Below are 15691 nucleotides of genomic sequence, written 5' to 3' on the forward strand. Positions count from 1 at the left end.
GCATATATTTTACATATAAAATGAGGAATTGAAAATGCATGATGAAAAATGATGTCTGACGAATTTCAGCATGCCTGCATTAATAAACTTTGAGGAATAAGCATGCGAAGAAAAATATTCAAAAGAGTCAGAGCACCATCGGGCTTAAGTTACAACTCATTACATCAAAACACTCCACAAGAACCAAGAGTTTGTAACTTAATAATGTTTATAAGCCCCAAAATAGATCATGTTTGAAGACTAACCCCCTTTGTCATCAAGTGACGAAAAGGGACAAACTGAGGACTAACGCCCCATGAAGACTTTCACTTCTTGGCCGATGAAGAGGCGTGAGGATTTTTGGCGGCATGCTTCTTCCTTGGACCAATTGCAGTGTCTTCTGGTTCTTCATCTGACTCAGCAGTGCGGAATGAAGAAAAAGAACTGTCCACATGGTCTGGTACTGGAATTGGCTTGAATTTCTTCTTGGGAGGCCATGACCAGCCAAAGTCTTGAATAAACTCCAATACCTCAAGTTCCTATTGAGTCTTTAGATGAGCCAAGGTGGCCCAGGTATGATCAAACACCTCATGAAGACAATAGTGATTTTTCTTCACTGCGTTCTGAGTCTCGTTGAGGGTTTTCACAATGGCACTGAATTGACGTTTGACCCATTTGTGACTGCGATCGACCGTCTGTTGAAGACTGGGGAGTAGCTCTTTGTTATTCTTCACTGTTGGGGAAGTTGGGCTTGGTGGATCTTGGGTAGCAGTGTCACACCCTGCTTTTGCTATCACCTGTCTGTGTTGTATATTTCTGAGCTTGTTAAAACTTTTTCAAAACTAATATTGTGAGTGCCATGATTGACAATGTATGCTTGTATGCTTGATCATGTGAGGTTTCAAAACCCTAAATTCCTTTTTGGTATTTTACTGATTTCCAAAAACCTTTGATAACCATAGTAAAACCACCTTAAGTTGCACTACATGTCCTTGATAGCAAGGAGTGCTACTACTCATATTTGGTAAACTGATTTTTACCTATCCTTATATTTCAAAACCAAAAAAAATAATTATTTTTGTGAGTATTTTCCTAATTAAATAACCTATCCATTTCTAAGGTCAGAATTGGTATTCCAACATGGAAAAATACTTTTCTGCTTTGGAAAAATCTGATTAAATTTAGAGATGATCACAAGGACATATATTTTCCATACATAGGATTTTAAACCCCATTTCATATTATATTTATTGATTAAAACTATAAAAGCTATTTCTGTCTGTTTTGGCATTTCGAGATATTTCCAAAGGAAATATTCTCAATAATTTCCTAGAAAATTACAGTAATGTCCCAAAGCCTTGTTCGGTGTCCACATAAAGTTTCACCTTGATCAAAGGTGGATAAGGACCCCAAATAACCCAAAAACCCTGTCTGTCCAGAATCAATTTAGAGCAACTCTACATAGCAAAGTTGGTCCAATGAGGCTAAAACTTTGCAGGAGTGCCTAATACCTCAAACGAGGGTTCTACAACAAAAATGGGATTTGTGGGACTTAGTTTGCCCACACTCCCTTTGGAAGGAACAAATATGGTCATATTGGAGTGATTTCAAGTTTACAAAGCTAAACTTGTCCATTGGAGCTCAAATTTGGTGGAACTCCATGGTTTATCACCAAAACCAAACCTGTTAAGTCTTAGCACCAGTGGTGGGGTGCAACCCCCTGAGACCACTGTCGAACACCTTTTGACAGATAGGAAAAAGCGACCTTAGCCACAGCTAAACCGAACTCCTTTGCTTCAAACTCTTAGATTAAGCAGCCAACACCTGTATCTAACCCCAGTAACCTGGCCCCTCACTGGTTCAAAGTGGAAAGGCCAAACACCCCAATTTAGACCTCAGTTCATGACTCACAGCACCAGTATTTCTTGCCTCCTTTGACCAGCCGAAGCTCCCACTAAAACCAAACGGCTAGCCACACCCCCAGCAAGTGCCAGGACATACTAGACACGTCCAAAGTGCCTCAGAGCGCACCAGCATGCCGTGGCATGCCAAAACTATGCTCTGGGCGTGCTATAGGGAGTCACCGAGGTGGGGGCGACACCCTCGGCCAGTTCCAGCCTCCCCCGAGATGTCCAACCTCCTCCCCGACAACCCCTCTACGTCGGGCAAGCCTCAGGGCCCCTCCTCTCTCATGCTAGAGCTCGCGCGACGCGTTCCCGTGTGCTCCAGATTCGGCTAAGCTTGCGCGACCACGAATGCACGGCTCTCCTCTCTCTCTCTCTCTGTAGCAGACGGTTCGGGAAGTCCAATACCACGTCCCGAGGCAATGGTTTCAACCCCAACGTCTCTCTGCACCCCCATGCGCGCCACGGTGAGTCACTGGCGCTCCCGAGTCTGCTCACCGTCGTGGGCCTATAAATAGCCCTCCCCCTCGCTCCAGCACCACTCAGATAGCTTCGCCGCATCCACTAGCATCCCCTAGCCGCCCCAGCAAACCCAGCAGAGCCCCGGTGCTCGAGATCGACCGAGGCCCCTCCGCCTCGAAGCTCCGATCGATCTCCGGCTACATGACAGCTCCTGCGCCCCTCGACACACCAAACTGACCCCTTGACCCGAGGAAGCTTTCCCCTAACTCGCCCAAGCTTTTCCGTTTCTCTAGCCACCCCCTCGACCACTTCCCAAAACCCCTCCGCCACGGCCTCCTCATCGCCGGCGAACCCCTTCCTCCCCGTCGTTGTTTCGACCACCTATAGGTAGGCGACGGTCAGGTGGACCCATTCCCGTGTTCCTTAGGGCATGAACGCGTCGGCAACCTCGTCGGCGTCCTCCTCCTCCTCTCTTGCTAGAGGTAGGAGACGACCCCGATAGGTGTACCCCACCTGTCGGTGGCCCAGCCTCCACCCCCGCACTGGCCTAGACCATTGACCGTAGGGCCCCGTGCGTCAGGTTCAAACCTGACGGCCCGCGCGCCTGGGCAGGCCATCGGCTGGCCATGGGCCAGCCCAGTTCTGGGATTTGCCAGGCCAAGAGCTGGCCTGTTTTTCTTTCATTTTTAAATCTGGATTTCTAATATTTTTATAAAAACATTTAACCAGTGTAAAAATATAATTCTTCCACTGTTATTCTTCTAAAAATGTGTAGTATTTAATGATATGCTTAGATGAATTTTTCCAGCAACTAATCTATTTTACAATATTAAAAAGGGTTAAAATGGAATAGTTTTGCTTCTGCTTGATTGTTTTTAAAAATATACCTTCAAGGGAAATTAAGGCAATTATTTTTAAATGATAGCTTAAATTTATCAGTAATGGGAACATTTTTAAAATGACTTTGTGGACAGTTTCTGTGTGAGCTATTTCTTATTTATGGTTTTATCGACGATAGAAAACCCGTGTGATGAGGGAATCGGAGCGGAAGACCTCGAAGACCCCGGATACTTACCTGACCAAGGCAAGCGTCCCTTTGACCATGACTGAGCATATGTTACTTTGCATGATAGAATAGCAAGTATTCCCGTTGCATATGATCATAACTGCCGGTAATCATTTGATATGATTTTACCAAAGGCTCCTCCGGAGCACATGCATTGAGCTTGACTCTACCCTTAGGGTCATGATAATACCATGTTGACAAGTAATGATAGCAGTAGCCTTATCATGAGCATGTTGTTGTCACAAAGAAAGAGTTTATGAAAACCCCATCGGGTGCCACTAATGCCCGAGGGTGATGATGAGTTAGGTGGTCACTTTTGGTGAAGTGATGCACCCGGTATTTGTGTGAGTAAGGTTTCGGAAATGGGATTAGATTTATGATGTGTCGACCATCCCAAACTTACCAGTATGACCACGTTACCCCTTATGGGACGGGGCTATGTTAATTACTCTGGTCGGTGCTAGCAAAGAGCCACATTTCTAGTGGCGGGAGTGATTGTAGTCACTCTAATGGTGGGGTCGTGTCGGGTAGGACGACTATGCCATTTTTATGAGTTCCAGTCACACCGTTGGTCCCCGCATGGTCGGTACGGTCCAGAGTTGGTGCTTGTAAGACGTACGACATGTGTGCTGGGTACCAATCGAGTAGACCTCTTTGTCTAGTATCGTCAGGGGAAAGGCATTGATCGGATACTTACCTCGGGTATGTGAAATACCGCGAGTCGTGGATGACACGGAAGTTTCCCGGATCTCGTGGGTCCAGCGTACTACCTCTGCAGAGTGTGAACTATTCGAATAGCCGTGTCAACGGTCAAGGACAGTTGGGTAATCCTGCTTAAACTACGTCCTCATATTTCCGCATAAACCAAGTGTGCATGAGTGAGTGTGTGTGGTGTTAAAAAGGTGTTGTTATAAAAGTAATTATATGACCAAGTTCGATGACTTGGCATATAGGGTGAACCCAGATGGTTTAGCCCTCAGCTGATATATTGAGGATATGACCAAGTTCGGTAACTTGGCATATAGGGTGAACTCCGATGGTTCAGCCCTTAGCAGATATGTAGATATATGTAACCTGTTCTTCAACAGTAATTCTTTAACTTGATGCATAATCATGATCATTCTACCCAGATGAGTTATACTAGAAATGCATGATATTGTTATCCTTCACTTTCATTATTCATATCATGGTCTATCTGCGAGTACATTCAAAGTACTCATTGGCTTGCCACTGGTTATGTTATTGACGAGACATGGAAGGAACGAAGTTTCGAAATGAGTATGTCTTCGGCAACACCCCTGCGAACTAGGACGCTTCCGAGTCAGAATGCCTGTCGGTGTAGGCTTGATGGCATGAGCACCCGCTTAGCCCAATGCTTTCTGCTATTAGTGTATCCGTGTGATTTGGCCTTAAGCCCTGTCTTGTGAACTTGACCTTTCGGTCACGTATTGTAATAATCGATACTTGGATGTAAGACTCTTTATTCAGTATCTGTGTTCAGTGAGCATTGATCTCTGGGATCACTGAGCACGGCGGTCTCGACTCGTAAGTCGGGGTCCCCACAAGCAGTGTCATCATATGAAGAATATGACTCTCCTTGACGAAACTGGCCATCAAGGGGCCGATTTCCTTCATCAATCACATATTTACCTTTGCCTTCAACAAGCTCAAATGTTTTCTTGATGACTCTGATTGGCGGAAGATATCCGATGTGATTAGGAAAATCAGCATGGTAGTTGATGCCTGACCTGCTTCTGATGAATCTCGTGATCCACGGTGCATAAATCTTCAGTTCAAACGGCGACAGTGCATTATCAACCAAAGTCCTCAGGAAGAAGTCATGAAGATTCATTGGTATGCCATGGATGACATTGAAAAGGATATTCTTCATGATGCCTACGACATCTTCTTCATCGTTGTTCCCTTTGATAGGAGCAGATGACATTGGCCAGGATTCTGTAGACTGTTCTGTTGGGGAACGTTGCATGGGAAACAAAAAATTTCCTACGCACACGAATACCTATCATGGTGATGTTCATCTATGAGGGGATATTAGATCCACATACCCTTGTAGATTGCTAAGCAGGAAGTGTTAAGAAACGCGGTTGATGTAGTGGTACAACTTCGTGATTCAAATCACCGTCGTCCCAAGATCCGTTCCGATCTAGCGCCGAACGGACGGTACCTCCGCGTTTAGCACACGTATAGCTCGATGCTGATCTCGGCCTTCTTGATCCAGCAAGAGAGACGGAGAAGTAGATGAGTTCTCCGACAGTGTGATAGCGCGCCGGTGGTGGTGATGATCTACTCGTGCAGGGCTCCACCTGAGCTCCGCGGAAATCTGATCTAGAGGAAGAACTACGTGGTATAGGTTTGAGTTGCACGTGGCAAAGTTATCTCCCAGAAGCCCTAAAACCACCAATATATATAGGAGGAGGGGAGGGGCTAGCCTTGGGGCTCAAGGGAGCCCCAAGGGTACCGGCCGAAGGGAGAGGTGGACTCCCACCCCAATTTGGTTTGGGTGAAGGAGTCCACTCCTTCCTTCCCACCTCCCTCTTTCCTTGTTTTTTTCTTTTCCTTTGCTTTTTTTTCACTTGTGGCGCCATAGCCCTCTTGCGCTGGCCTCACCAGCTCACTAAGGGCTGGTGCGCCACCCTAGGGTCACTGGCCTTACTCCCGGGTGGGTGCGCCCCTCCCGGTGAATACCCGGAACCCATTCGTCACTCCCGGTACACTGTCGGTAATGCCCGAAAACTTTCCGATAACCAAATGAAACCATCCTATATATCAATCTTCGTTTACAGACCATTCCAAAAACCCTTGTGACGTCCGTGATCTCATTCGAGACTCCGAACAACCTTCGGTCACCAACACATATAACTCAACTATACTAAAACATCACCGAACCTTAAGTGTGCAGACCTTGCGGGTTCGGGAACTATGTAGACATGACCCGAGGCACTCCTCGGTCAATATCCAATAGCGGGACCTGGATGTCCATATTGGGTCCTACATATTCTACAAAGAACTTATCAGTTGAACCTCTGTGCCAAGGATTCATATAATCCCGTATATCATTCCCTTTGTCCTTCGGTATGTTACTTGCCTGAGATTTGATCGTCGGTATCCCTATACCTATTTCAATCTCGTTACCAGCAAGTCTCTATCCCGTGACTTACACTCGAGTCACATTGCTTGCAAGGCTTGTATGTGATGTTGTATTACCGAGTGGGCCCCGAGATACCTCTCCGTCACACGGAGTGACAAATCCCAGTCTTGATCCATGCTAACTCAACGGACACCTTCAGAGATACATGTAGAGCACCTTTATAGTCACCAGTAATATCGTGACGTTTGATACACACAAGGCACTACATGAATCAGCTCTTTGCCGTCTGCCATCACTAACAGCAAAGACAAAATCCCAGACGGCAAAGACACAACAGCAGACGGCAAAGATTCTCACGGACGGCAAAATTTCTGCGTCAGCCTACGACGGCATAGGACCTTCTTTGCCGTCTGCCCCCCAAAGCGGATGGCAAAGATCTTTGCCGTTAGCTTTCCTTAGGAGCAGTCGGCAAAGTGCTCGAGACGGCAGCCGACAGGCGTTGCCTCCGTTAGGGGTTAGCGGAGGCTTTATCGTCTGCCTCTCCCTTTATCTTTGCCGTATTCCTCCCCCTTTATCTTTGTCGTCTGCCTCCCCCTTTATCTTTGCTGTCTGCCTCCTCCTCCTCCCCCCTCCACTCTTTTCCGTCTGCCTCCCCCTCCATCTTTGCCGTCTGCCTACTCCTCCCCTTCCCCATCCACTCTTTGTCGTCTGCCTCTCCCCCCTCCACTCTTTGCCGTCTGCCTCCTCCTCCCCCCTCCTCTGTGCCCTCTTCTTTGCTGTCTGCCCACCCTGGAGGCTGACGGCAAAGAGCCTATATAGACACCCCAGGATGCATAGCTGGGTGCCATGTGGCACCTTTGCCATCTGCCAGCTGATGGCACAGGTCTTTGCCATCAGCTGGCAGACGGCAAAGAGCCCATATAGTACCTGTTTTTTTGTTTTATATTATTTCACAACACACACACACACACACACATATATATATATATATACATATATATATATATATATATATATATTTGACAAGACATTTATATAATTCACCACACATATATGATATATAGTTCACCACACATATACTTGCCAACACATATATATAATTCACCACACATATATGATATACATATAAATCAATGTACATCCCCATATATCGAAAGCACCAACATACAAAGTATTGCACTGTTTATCCATATATACATATACATATAGTTCGACATTGTTCATCAACTCAAATGAAAACTAGATGATATACATATAAAGTTCATCCATCGACAATGTTCAACTCCATGAATGCCAGCTTCCATGCATGTAGTATATCCAATCTGCAAAAATGTGAATAAGAAAGTCAGAAGAAGAACAAAATATGATGTTTTTCAGCTAATTGTGTCATTTTTAGCGGAAAACAAGCTAAGAATATAATATTCATGAGCTAACCAAGGTTTTTATGCCATTTTTAGCTTATTATGGCATTTTGGAGCTAAATGGGTTAATTAAAGCAAGGATAATATGAAAGAGGAGAAGAAAGAGGAGGAGGAGGAGAAGAAGAAGAAATCAAGAAGAAGGAGGAGAAGGAGGAGGAGGAGAAGGACTAGAAGGTCCTTGGCCTTCTCCTCCTCCTCCTCCTCCTCCTTCTTCTCTTCTTCTTCTTCTTCTTCTTCTTCTTCTTTCTTTTCATTTTTCCTATTTCTTCTCCTCTTCTCCTCTTGTTGGAGCTAAATTACCTAATTATGTCTTTTTGGAGCTAAATGGGTTAATTATCCCATTTTAGAGGAAAACAATCTAAGTATATAATATTCATGAGCTAACCAAGGTTCTTCTGCCATTTTGAGCTTATTATGGTATTTTGGAGCTAAATGGGCTAATTATGTCATTGTTGGGGAAATAAAAGCAAGGATAATATGAAAGAGGAGAAGAAAGAGAGGAGGAGGAGAAGAAGAAGAAATCAAGAAGAAGGAGGAGAAGGAGGAGAAGGAGGAGGAGGAGAAGGACTAGAAGGTCCTTGGCCTTCTCCTTCTCCTCCTCCTCCTCCTCCTTCTCCTTCTTCTCTTCTTCTTCTTCTTCTTCTTCTTCTTCTTTCTTTTCATTTTGCCTATTTATTCTCCTCTTATCCTCTTGTTGGAGCTAAATTACCTAATTATGTCTTTTTGGAGCTAAATGGGCTAATTATTCCATTTTAGAGGAAAACAAGCTAAGTATATTATATTCATGATCTAACCAAGGTTCTTATGCCATTTTGAGCTTATTATGGTATTTTGGAGCTAAATGGGCTAATTATGTCATTGTTGGGTTAATTAAAGCAAGGATAATATGAAAGAGGAGAAGAAAGAGGAGGAGGAGGAGGAGAAGAAGAAGAAATCAAGAAGAAGGAGGAGAAGGAGGCGAAGGAGGAGGATGAGAAGGACTAGAAGGTCCTTGTCCTTCTCCTCCTCCTCCTCCTCCTTCTCCTTCTTCTCTTCTTCTTCTTCTTGTTCTTGTTCTTGTTCTTGTTCTTGTTCTTCTTTCTTTTCATTTTGCCTATTTCTTCTCCTCTTCTCCTCTTGTTGGAGCTAAATTACCTAATTATATCTTTTTGGAGCTAAATGGGCTAATTATCCCATTTTAGAGGAAAACAAGCTAAGCATATAATATTCATGAGCTAACCAAGGTTCTTATGCCATTTGGAGCTTATTATGGTATTTTGGAGCTAAATGGGCTAATTATGTCATTGTTGGGTTAATTAAAGCGAGGATAATATGAAAGAGGAGAATAAAGAGGAGGAGGAGGAGAAGAAAAAGAAATCAAGAAGAAGGAGGAGAAGGACTAGAAGGACCTTGTCCTTCTCCTCCTCCTTCTCCTCCTTCTCTTCTTCTCTTCTTCTTCTTCTTCTTCTTCTTCTTCTTCTTCTTCTTCTTTCTATTCATTTTGCCTATTTCTTCTCCTCTTCTCCTCTTTTTGGAGCTAAATTACCTAATTATGTATTTTTGGAGCTAAATGGGCTAATTATCCCATTTTAGTGGAAAACAAGCTAAGTATATAATATTCATGAGCTAACCAAGGTTCTTATGCCATTTTGAGCTTATTATGGTATTTTGGAGCTAAATGGGCTAATTATGTCATTGTTGGGTTAATTAAAGCAAGGATAATATGAAAGAGGAGAAGAAAGAGGAGGAGGAGGAGAAGAAGAAGAAATCAAGAAGAAGGAGGAGAAGGAGGAGGAGGAGGAGGAGAAGGACTAGAAGGTCCTTGGCCTTCTCCTCCTCCTCCTCCTCCTTCTCCTTCTTCTCTTCTTCTTCTTCTTCTTCTTCTTTCTTTTCATTTTGCCTATTTCTTCTACTCTTCTCCTCTTGTTGGAGCTAAATTACCTAATTATTTCTTTTTGGAGCTAAATGGGCTAATTATCCCATTTTAGAGGAAAACAAGCTAAGTATATAATATTCATGAGCTAACCAACGTTCTTATGCCATTTTGAGCTTATTATGGTATTTTGGAGCTAAATGGGCTAATTATGTCATTGTTGGGTTAACTAAAGCGAGGATAATATGAAAGAGGAGAAGAAAGAGGAGGAGGAGGAGAAGAAAAAGAAATCAAGAAGAAGGAGGAGAAGGACTAGAAGGTCCTTGTCCTTCTCCTCCTCCTCCTCCTCCTTCTCCTTCTCTTCTTCTTCTTCTTCTTCTTCTTCTTCTTCTTTCTTTTCATTTTGCCTATTTCTTCTCCTCTTCTCCTCTTTTTGGAGCTAAATTACCTAATTATGTCTTTTTGGAGCTAAATGGGCTAATTATCCCATTTTAGTGGAAAACAAGCTAAGTATATAATATTCATGAGCTAACCAAGGTTCTTATGCCATTTTGAGCTTATTATGGTATTTTGGAGCTAAATGGGCTAATTATGTCATTGTTGGGTTAATTAAAGCAAGGATAATATGAAAGAGGAGAAGAAATAGGAGGAGTAGGAGAAGAAGAAATCAAGAAGAAGGAGGAGAAGGAGGAGAAGGAGGAGGAGGAGAAGGACTAGAAGGTCCTTGGCCTGGTCCTCCTCCTCCTCCTCCTCCTCCTTCTCCTTCTTCTCTTCTTCTTCTTCTTCTTCTTCTTCTTCTTTCTTTTCATTTTGCCTATTTCTTCTCCTCTTCTCCTCTTGTTGGAGCTAAATTACCAAATTATGTCTTTTTGGAGCTAAATGGGCTAATTAACCCATTTTATAGGAAAACAAGCTAAGTATATAATATTCATGAGCTAACCAATGTTGTTATGCCATTTTGAGCTTATTGTGGTATTTTGGAGCTAAATGGGGTAATTATGTCATTGTTGGGTTAATTAAAGCAAGGATAATATGAAAGAGGAGAAGAAAGAGGAGGAGGAGGAGAAGAAGAAATCAAGAAGAAGGAGGAGAAGGAGGAGAAGGAGGAGGAGGAGGAGAAGGACTAGAAGGTCCTTGGCCTTCTCCTCCTCCTCCTCCTCCTCCTTCTCCTCCTTCTCCTTCTTCTCTCTTTCTTCTTCTTCTTTCTTTCCATTTTGACTATTTCTTCTCCTCTTCTCCTCTTGTTGGAGCTAAATTACCTAATTATGTCTTTTTGGAGCTAAATGGGCTAATTATCACATTTTAGAGGAAAACAAGCTAAGTATATAATATTCATGAGCTAACCAAGGTTCTTATGCCATTTTGAGCTTATTATGGTGTTTTGGAGCAAATGCGCTAATTATGTCATTGTTGGGGAAATTAAGGCAAGGATAATATGAAAGAGGAGAAGAAAGAGGAGGAGGAGGAGAAGAAGAAGAAATCAAGAAGAAGGAGGAGAAGGACTAGAAGGTCCTTGGCCTTCGCCTCCTGCTCCTCCTCCTTGTCCTTGTCCTTCTTCTCTTCTTCTTCTTCTTCTTCTTCTTCTTTCTTTTCATTTTGCCTATTTCTTCTCCTCTTCTCCTCTTGTTGGAGCTAAATTACCTAATTATGTATCTTTGGAGCTAAATGGGCTAATTATCCCATTTTAGAGGAAAACAAGCTAAGTATATAATATTCATGAGCTAACCAAGGTTCTTATGCCATTTTGAGCTTATTATGGTATTTTGGAGCTAAATGGGAAAATTATGTCATTGTTGGGGAAATTAAAGCAAGGATAATATGAAAGAGGAGAAGAAAGAGGAGGTGGAGGAGAAGAAGAAGAAATCAAGAAGAAGGAGGAGAAGGACTAGAAGGTCCTTGGCCTTCTCCTCCTCCTCCTCCTCCTCCTCTCCTCTTCTCCTCCTCCTCCTCCTGTCCTTTTCTCCTCCTCCTCCTCCTCTCCTCTTCTCCTCCTCCCCCTCCTCTCCTCTTCTCCTCCTCCTCTCCTCTTCTTCTTCTTTCACGGGAAATTTCGGCATGACATGTCCCAATTCGAAATATCACGTGTCCAAATCACATGTCCACATATGACATGTCCACTTCAAATTCTCATATAATAGGAAGAACAATATAGAACTTGAAGTAAAATGCAAGAGTCTTTTTTATTCGCAATATTTGGAACTAGTGGTAATCAATTCTGTTTTTTTTCTTTAAATAGCCTCTATGAAACTTGAAGAAAAATTTGCAACCTTATAAGAATTAACCTAAGTAACTTAACCTAAGAACCTAATAAAAATTAACCTAAGTAACTTAACTAAATTAACCTAAACAACTTAAAGTAAGAACGTAATAGCAACAAGAACCTAATAACGATAACCTAACTAAATTAACCTAAGTCACTAAACTTAACTAAATTACCCTTAGCAAAGAGGCAAAGAGAGGAAAGGAGGGCCGGGGGACATACAAGTGGCTAGGGGAGACGTCAGCGACGAGGTGGAGCTGGGGGGAAATGCCGGCGGCAAGGTGGACCAGGGGCACGGAGAGGAGGGGGCAGCGGTGGAGCAGGGGGCACAGGGAAGAGGGGGCGCTGGTGGAGCAGGGGAACGGAGAGGAGGGGCGGTGGTGGAGCAGGGGCACGATGGTGGAGGAAGGGGTCGCAGGGAGGAGGAGGGGCGAGCTTCGGCGGCGGGTCGCGGGGAGGAGGGAGGACGAGCTCCGCCGGCGGTGCAGGGAGAGATTCGGGGGCGGTGCTGGAGCAGGGGAACAGAGAGGAGGGGGCGGTGGTGGAGCAGGGGCACGATGGTGGAGGAGGGGGTCGCAGGGAGGAGGAGGGGCGAGCTCCGGCGGCGGGTCGCGGGGAGGAGGGAGGAGGGAGGACGAGCTCCGGCGGCGGTGCAGGGAGAGAGTCACGGGCTGTGGTGAGCCGTTACGGGGGGGAGAGGGGGGGTGGGGTGGGGGTTGACGACGTTAGGTCTAGTGGGCGCTTTGCCGTCTGCCCCCGACGGCAAAGGGGTAACAGGCTGACGGCAAAGAGGTGGACCGTTATGGGTTAGAGGGCGGTGTGGGGTGGGTTCTTTGCCGTTTGCCTGCATGTGCTTTGCCGTCAGCTGGCAGACGGCAAAGAGGCAGCAGATGGCAAAGACACTCTTTGCCATCAGCCTGCTCTTTGCCGTCAGGTTTTGGGTAGCTGATGGCAAAGAGTGTCTTTGCCATCAGGCAGCACACGCCAAAGAAGCAGCAGATGGCAAATTCTCTGATTCCAGTAGATAGGTATTCCTCCGGTGTTAGTGAGTTACATGATCTCATGGTCATAGCAATGAATACTTGACATGCAGAAAACAATAGCAACAAAATGACACGATCACATGCTACGTTCATAGTTTGGGTCTAGTCCATCACATGATTCTCTTAATGATGTGATCCAATTACCAAGAGACAACACTTGCATATGGTCAGAAAACCTTAACCATCCTTGATCAACTGGCTAGCCTACTAGAGGCTTGCTAGGGACATTGTTTTGTCTATATATCCACACATGTATCTATGCTTTCATTCAATACAATTATAGCATGGATAATAAACGAATATCTTAAAACAGGAAATATAATAATAACTATTTTATCATTGCCTCTAGGGCATATTTCCAACAAACTCCCACTTGCACTAGAGTCAATAATCTAGTCTCATATCTCTATGCGATTTACATTGAAATGAATCTAACACCCATACATGTCTCGTGTTGATCATGCTTCACTCGCGGAAGAGGTTTAGTCAGCGGGTGTGCTACATTCAGATCCGTGTGCACTTTGCAAATATTTATGCCCTCTCCTTCGACGTAGTTGCGGATGAGGTTGAAACGTCGTTTGATTTGTCTGGTCTTCTTGTGAAACCGTGGTTCCTTTGCTAAAGCAATGGCACCAGTTTTGTCATAGAACAGAGTTATTGCATTTAGTGCGCTCAGCACAACTCCAAGGTCCGTCATGAACTGCTTCATCCAGACACCCTCTTAGCTGCCTCTGAGGGAGCCATATACTCCGCTTCACATGTAGAATCTGCTACGACACTTTGCTTGGAACTGCACCTGCTTACCGCAACCCCATTAAGAATAAATACGTATCCGGCGTGAGACTGAGAGTCATCCGGATCGGTGTCAAAGCTCGCGTCGACGTAACCCTTTATGATGAGCTCTTCGTCACCTCCATAACCGAGAATCATTTCCTTAGTCCTTTTCAGTTACTTCAGAATATTCTTGACCACCGTCCAGTTATCCACTCCAGGATTACTTTGAAACCTTCCTGCCATACTTATGGCCAGGCTGACATCCGGTCTAGTACACCACATTGCATACATGATAGATCCTATGGCTGAAGCATAGGGGACTGTACTCATCTTTTTTCTATCTTCCACAGTTACTATACACTGAGTTTTACTCAACTGTATACCTATTATACTGACAAGAACCCCTTCTTGGACTGTTCCATTTTGAACTTCTTCAAAACTTTATAAAGGTATGTGCTTTGTGAAAGTCCTATCAGGTGCCTCGATCTATCCCTATAGATCTTAATGCCTGGAATGTAAGCAGCTTCTACTAGGTCCTTCATAGATAAACACTTGTTCAAGTAATCTTTTACGCTCTCTAAAAACTCCACATTGTTTCCAATCGGCAATATGTCATCCACATATAATATTAGAAATGCCACAAAGCTCCCACTCACTTTCTTGTAAATACAAGATTCTCCAACAACTTGTATAAACCCAAACACTTTGATCACTTCATCAAAGCACTTATTCCAACTCCGAGATGCTTGCACCAGTCCATAAATGGATCGCAGGAGCTTGCACACTTTGTTAGCATTCTTTGGATCGACAAAACCTTCGGGTTGTATCATATACAACTCTTTCTTAATAAAACCGTTAAGGAACGCCGTTTTGACATCCATCTGCCAGATTTCATAATCGAAAAATGGAGCTATTGCTAACATGATTCGGACGGACTTAAGCATCGCTACCGGTGAGAACGTCTCATCGTAGTCAACTCCTTAAACTTGTGAAAAACCCTTTGCCACAAGTCGAGCTTTATGAGCGGTCACATTACCGTCCGTGTCCGTCTTCTTCTTAAAGATCCATTTGTTCTGAATAGCCTTGCGGCCTTCAGGTAATACTTCCAAAATCCACACTTTGTTTTCATAGATAGATCCTATCTCGGACTTCATGGCCTCCAGGCATTTGTTGAAATCCGGGCCCACCATTGCTTCTTCATAATTTGCAGGATCATTGTTGTCTAACAACATGATTGATAAGACAGGATTACCGTACCACTTAGGAGCAGTACGCGATCTGTCGACCTGCGAGGTCCGATAGGAACTTGATCCAAAGTTTTATGTTCATCATCATTAACTTCATTCTCAACCGGCGTCGCTTCGACAAAGGTTTCCCCCTGCCCCGCACCACCATCTAGAGGGAGTAGAGGTTCTACAACCTCATCAAGTTCTATCTTCCTCCCACTCAATTCTTTCGAGAGAAACTCCTTCTCAAGAAAAGCTCTGTTCTTAGCAACAAACACTTTGCCCTCGGATCTGAGATAGAAGGTGTACCCAACCATCTCCTTTGGGTAACCTATGAATACACACTTTTCCGCTTTGGGTTCCAGCTTTTCAGGCTAAAGCTTTTTGACATAAGCATCACATCTCCAAACTTTAAGAAACGACAACTTTGGCCTCTTGCCAAACCACAGCTCGTCTGGTGTCGTCTCAACTGATTTTGATGGTGCCCTATTTAAAGTGAATGCAACTTTCTCTAATGCATAACCCCGAAACGAGAACGACAAATTGGTAAGAGACATCATAGATTGCACCATATCTAACAAAGTACGATTACGAC

This window comes from Hordeum vulgare, chromosome 6H (genome assembly GCF_904849725.1).
Source record: "Hordeum vulgare subsp. vulgare chromosome 6H, MorexV3_pseudomolecules_assembly, whole genome shotgun sequence".
Classification (NCBI taxonomy): Eukaryota; Viridiplantae; Streptophyta; class Magnoliopsida; order Poales; family Poaceae; genus Hordeum; species Hordeum vulgare.